The sequence below is a fragment of the Chlorocebus sabaeus genome, chromosome 11, assembly GCF_047675955.1.
Source record: "Chlorocebus sabaeus isolate Y175 chromosome 11, mChlSab1.0.hap1, whole genome shotgun sequence".
Lineage (NCBI taxonomy): Eukaryota > Metazoa > Chordata > Mammalia > Primates > Cercopithecidae > Chlorocebus > Chlorocebus sabaeus.
In genome coordinates, this window is record NC_132914.1 from 92,262,696 (window position 1) to 92,268,695 (window position 6,000).

At 43.1% G+C, this 6,000-nt stretch overlaps 1 long non-coding RNA gene across 1 annotated transcript in view; it reads right to left on the minus strand.

Annotated features, from left to right (window-relative positions):
* LOC140712787 (uncharacterized) overlaps positions 1 to 5,773 on the minus strand; it is a 42,004-nt gene extending 36,231 nt beyond the window's left edge. The window contains exons 1-2 of the long non-coding RNA XR_012094560.1: positions 5,150 to 5,773; positions 696 to 857 (exon numbers count right to left, since the gene is read on the minus strand). This is a non-coding gene — a long non-coding RNA (uncharacterized lncRNA). The remainder of the gene's footprint in view (positions 1 to 695; positions 858 to 5,149) is intronic.
* Positions 5,774 to 6,000: the final 227 nt, after the last annotated feature.

Consider the following 6,000-nt stretch of genomic DNA (forward strand, 5'->3'; position numbering starts at 1 on the left):
ACGCTACTATAAAGATACTACCTGGAAACTGGGTAATTTATAAACAAAACAGGTCTAATTGACTTACAGTTCCACGTGGCTGAAGAGGACTCAGGACACATATAATCATGGTGGAAAGCAAAGGGGAAACAGGCACTTTCTTCACAAAGTAGCAAGAGAGAGCGAGCCCAGGGGAAATTGCCACTTTTTTTTTTCTTTTTTTGGGGGGGACGGAGTCTTGCTTTGTTGCCAGGCTGGAGTGCAGTGGTGTGATCTTGGCTCACTGCAACCTCCGCCTCCTGAGTTCAAGCGATTCTCCTGCCTCAGCTTCCCAAGTAGCTGGGATTACAGGCATCGGCCACCATGCCAGGCTAATTGTTTGTATTTTAGTAGAGATGGGGTTTCACCATGTTGGCCAGCATGGTCTCAATCTCCTGACCTCGTGATACACCCTCCTCAGCCTCCCAAAGTACTGGGATTACAGGTGTGAGCCACCGTGCCTGGCAAAACTGCCACTTTTAAACCATCAGATCTCCTGAGAACTCACTCACTATCACAAAAACAGCATGAGGGAAACTGCCCGCGTGATCCAATCACCTCCCACCAGGTCCCTTCTTTCACATGTGGGGATTACAATTTAAGATGAGATTTGAATGGGGACACAGAGCCAAACCCTCAGTTGGAGTGGATTTATAATAGCTGATCTACTCACCCACCTCCAGAAAAAAACACACATTGGTGAGAGAGGAGTTGGCATTCTTGAAAAGCAGATAACCTCTGTAGGCCAGGGATGCTGGTGAGAGATGCTTTGATGGAAAGAGGTTTCCTGGAGGGGCAAACATCAGCTTTAACCTTCAGGGGCAAGCACGTCCTGATTCCTGAAAAAAAGCAGAAGACTTAGATGTGATTATCAAAAGGATGTGACTCTAAGGGATATTTGAGGGTGCTTAATAGATCCTAGGGCCTTTGGGGCTGAAATACATGGATGCTAAAGTCTGACCTAATTTATGTAACAACAAAATCTAAGTCTGGGGAACAGAGGACTGACTAGTCATGATGATGGCGAGTCCAGTCCTTCACCCAGTGCCAGGCCTGAGTCACTTTCCAAACCCAGAGCCCTTTGAATAGTAGGGAGACCAGATGCTCTTGAGGAACAATCCAGCAATGCCAGCACAGTTGTACTGCAGTGTTCCTCCTATCCGTTAAGGAAGGCACTTGGGACAATTTACCAGGGCAGTTGGACCCTGGGAAAAGGAACTCATAGACCTTTCGGGATGATTATCTTCTAACTAATGCTAATCCTGCAGGCCCCAAATGCCATCTGCGATTCTCTGGTAGGTGTACATGGAATTTTATGGTAATAGCTGATAGTGGGGTTTACTCACGGGGGACTGTTCCCAGTGACCCCAGTGGGTCCTTGAACTCATAGTTTATATTTCCTTGTTCTTGAGTGCTTAGTTGTAATCAAAGTACCGGCAGAAAAGTCACATGGGCTCCCTGACCTGTGATGTGAATGTTATTACAGTTGGAAGTGTGAAGAGGAAGGCTCTGGAACTGTCCCTCCCTGCTGAAATAATAAACCAAATGCTTTGTGTCTATTAATTCATTGAATTTTCACAACAACCCTGTGATGTAGGAAATATGATCATCCCCATTTACAGAGGAGGAAACTGAGGCACAGAGAAGTTAAGTAATTTGCCCACATTTACATGGCTAGTAAGAGTGAATTCAAACCCAGTCAAATTTTAGAGTTCACACACCAAGCAAAAATCCTCAGTCAGGCTGGGCACAGTGGCTCATACCTGTGATCCTAGTACTTTGGTAGGCCAAGGTAGGAGGACCGTTTGAGCCCAGGAGTTCAAGACCACTAGGGGCAACACAGTGAGACCCTGTCTGAAAAGAAAAAAAAAAAAAAAATTAGCTGGGCATGGTGGTGCACGCCCATAGTCCCAGCTACTCAGGGGGCTGAGGCAGGAGGATCACCTGAACCCAGGAGGTCAAGGCTGCAGTAAGTTATAATTGTGCCACTGCACTCCAGCCTGGGTGACAGAGGGAGGCATTGTCTCAGAAAAAAAAAAAAGTGTTCAGTCAAAAATTAATTTGAGATAAATTAAAGACTTCAATATCAGATGTAAAACCATAAAAACCCTAGAAGAAAACCTAGGCAAAACCATTCAGGACATAGGCATGGGCAAGGACTTCATGTCTAAAACACCAAAAGCAACGGCAACAAAAGCCAAAATTGACAAATGGGATCTAATTAAACTAAAGAGCTTCTGCACAGCAAAAGAAACCACCATCAGAGTGAACAGGCAACCTACAGAATGGGAGAAAATTTTTGCAATCTACCCATCTGACAAAGGGCTAATATCCAGAGTCTACAAAGAACTCAAACAAATTTACAAGAAAAATCAAACAACCTCATCAAAAAGTGGGCGAAGGATATGAACAGACACTTCTCAAAAGAAGACATTTATGCAGCCAACAGACACATGAAAAAATGTTCATCATCGCTGGCCATCAGAGAAATGCAAATCAAAACCACAATGAGATACCACTTCACACCAGTTGAATGGTGATCATTAAAAAGTCAGGAAACAACAGGTGCTGGAAAGGATGTGGAGAAATAGGAATACTTTTACACTGTTGCTTGGACTGTAAACTAGTTCAACCATTGTGGAAGACAGTGTGGCGATTCCTCAAGGATCTAGAACTAGAAATACCATTTGACCCAGCCACCCCATTACTGGGTATATACCCAAAGGATTATAAATCATGCTGCTATAAAGACACATGCACATGTATGTTTATTGTGGCACTATTCACAATAGCAAAGACTTGGAACCAACCCAAATGTCCATCAATGATAAACTGGATTCAGAAAATGTGGCACATATACACCATGGAATTCTCTGCAGCCATAAAAAAGGATGAGTTCATGTCCTTTGTAGGGACATGGATGAAGCTGGAAACCATCATTCGCAACAAACTGTCACAAGGACAGAAAACCAAACACCGCATGTTCTCACTTATAGGTGGGAATTGAACAATGAGAACACTTGGACACAGGGTGGGGAACATCACACACCAGGGCCTGTCGTGGGGTGTGGGGAGGGGGAAGGGGTAGTATTAGGAGATATACCTAATGTGAATGACGAGCTAATGGGTGCAGCACACCAACATGGCACATGTAACAAACCTGCATATTGTGCACATGTACCCTAGAACTTAAAGTATAATAACAATTTTAAAAATTAAAAAAAAAAAGTCCTCAGTCAGCTGAGATGCTTGCTACAGGCAAAAGGGACATGAAAGGAGTGGTGGAGGAAAGATGTTATAAACACCAATTGTGCCCTTGTGAATACTGTAGAAACAAAGAATGAAGTAGCTATTCATGCTGAGAAGGAATATCGTTAAGAGGTCCAGGAATAGAATTTGAAGTCAGACTGAATGGGTTCAGATTCCAGATTTACTGCTGAAGATGTTGAAAACTTTCTTAACTTCTTTTTGGCTCAATTTCCCCAGAAGTTAAAAAAGTGGGGAGAAGGGAATACTGATAGTTCTTATTTAGTAGGCTTATTATAAGGATTAAATTAATTAACATTTATGTAAAGTGCCTGGAAGGCAGTGTTTGCTATTATTATCTTCCTTACTGTATCGAGTATATTTTGATGCAGTTAACTGATTTTCTATTTTCTTTCTGTTTTTTTGAGACAGAGTCTCACTCTGTCACCCAGGTTGCAGTGCAATGGCACCATCTCGGTTCACTGCAACCTCTGCCTCCTGGGTTCAAGCGATTCTCCTGCCTCAGCCTCCCGAGTACCTGGAACTACCGGCACCTGCCATCATGCCAGGCTAATTTTTGTATTTTTGTAGAGACGGGGTTTCACTATGTTGGCCAGCCTGGTCTCTAACTCCTGACCTCAGGTGATCCGTCTGCCTTGGCCTCCCAAAATGTGGGATTACAGGTGTGAACCACTGCGCCTGGCCTATTTTATTTCTTATAGCTTTTCTCCTACTATTTTGTGTAGTCTATGTTAACGATGGCCAACTTTACAACTTAGTTCAGGGGTTATAGAATAACAAGATGGGCTTAGTATTACTACTATTATTATTATTATTGAGACAGAGTCTTGCTCTGTCACCTAGGCTGGAGTGCAGTGGGATCATAGCTCACAGCAGTCTCAAACTCCTGGGCTGAAGCAATCCTCCTGCCTCAGCCTCCCAGGCAGCTGGGACTACAGGTGCACATCACCGTGAGGAGGGCTGATTATTAAACTTGAGAAGGAACAACCATCACTCAAAAGTCCTGGACTTGGAGACAGATTTAGAAGCTGCTATGACTTCAGGTCTCTCCTTTAGGGAAGAGAGTGAACATGTTCTCATTTTTACAAGGGATAGTAACATCTCAAATTTTAGAAAGTTATACGACTTAAAGGTAGATTTTCTTTTTCTTTTTTTTTTTCTTTTTTTCTTTTTTTCTGGGTAACAAGTCTCTCTTTGTTACCCAGGCTGGAGTACACTGGCACAATCTTGGCTCATTGTAACCTCTGCCTCCCAGGTTCAAGTGATTCTCCTGCCTCAGCCTCCTGAGTTGCTGGGACTACAGGCCTGCACCACCACGCCCAGATAATTTTTTGTGTGTATTTTTAGTAGAGACGGGGTTTCGCCATGTTGGCCAAGCTGGTCTCGAACTCCTGACCTCAAATGTTCCCCCTGCCTCGGCCTCCTAAAGTGCTGGGATTACTGGCATGATCCACCATACCTAGCCTTAAAGGTAGACTTGCTATGGATGCTTTGCTTTTAAAACTTATGACTACAGTGAATGTTCACTAATATTCACCTATAGTTATCCAACTAGTTATGATACTGGTTACTGATGCTAATGTTGATAATAGCATCAGACTGTATAGCTCATAGAATAATTATTTAATGTCATCTATTTCATTAACTGTAAGCTCCATGAATGTCAGGGTCTTTTCTCTCTTGTTTTCCATTGTATACCCAGAGCTACTGCAGTGTGCTGCCCATGGGATCTCTCAATAAATATTAGAATAAATGACCCATTTGTTTTGAGTATGATGTATGATGATTGTATTAGTTACCTATTGCTGCATAACAGATGACTACAAATTTAGCAGCTTAGAACAACACACATGTATTATCTCACCATTGCTGTGGGTTTGGGTCAGGAGTCCAGGCATTCGTTTGTTGGGTCCTCTATTCCAGAGTCTCTTCTGAAACCTGCAATCGCATTTCTGACCAGGACTGCAGTCTCATCTCACATGGTTGTTGGCAGAATTCGGTTCCTTGTGGGATGTTGGACTGAGGACCTCTGATTTTTGCTGGCTGGCAGTTGAAAATTATCTTCAGTTGCTGCCACACAGACCACTCCATAGAGCAGCTCACGGCAGGGCATCTTGATTCATCAAAACCAGGACCGAAGACTGTGTTAGCAAGAAGGATATTACAACCTTCTGTAACATACTAATGTGCATGTAATCACATACATCTCATTATCTTTCGATTAAAGGCAAGTGACAAGTCCCACCCACACCCAAGGGGAGAGAATTAGACAAGAGCGCACCAGGTGGCAGGGATCACTGGGTGCCGTCCTAGGGTCTGCCTCAAAATTCACCAAATACTGTCATCAGATCAGCTAAGCTGGGGTTGTTCCCTAAGGAAGGCAGGATAGTTAATGTCTGAAATGGCAGTGAGTCCTCATTAGCTCAGCCCTCATTATCAAAGTCTTAGCGTTGCCAGGTTGCACAGGGAAGCAAAGGTCATCTTAAGATGAAAATATCACTAATATTATCAAATTAGTCCCCACTCTAGCAGACATTTCTCCTCTTAATGCTAGTTATGTCCTTGTACATCCCATTTTTCCAGAGCAGCTGCATGCTAATTATATGAGTCTACAATGTAAATTCAATCAAACCAATTGCTCAGGTTCTTCAAAAGAAAATTATTTGAATATCAGAGGCTTTGGAGAGGCTTTTGAGGAAACTCATGAAATGCTCA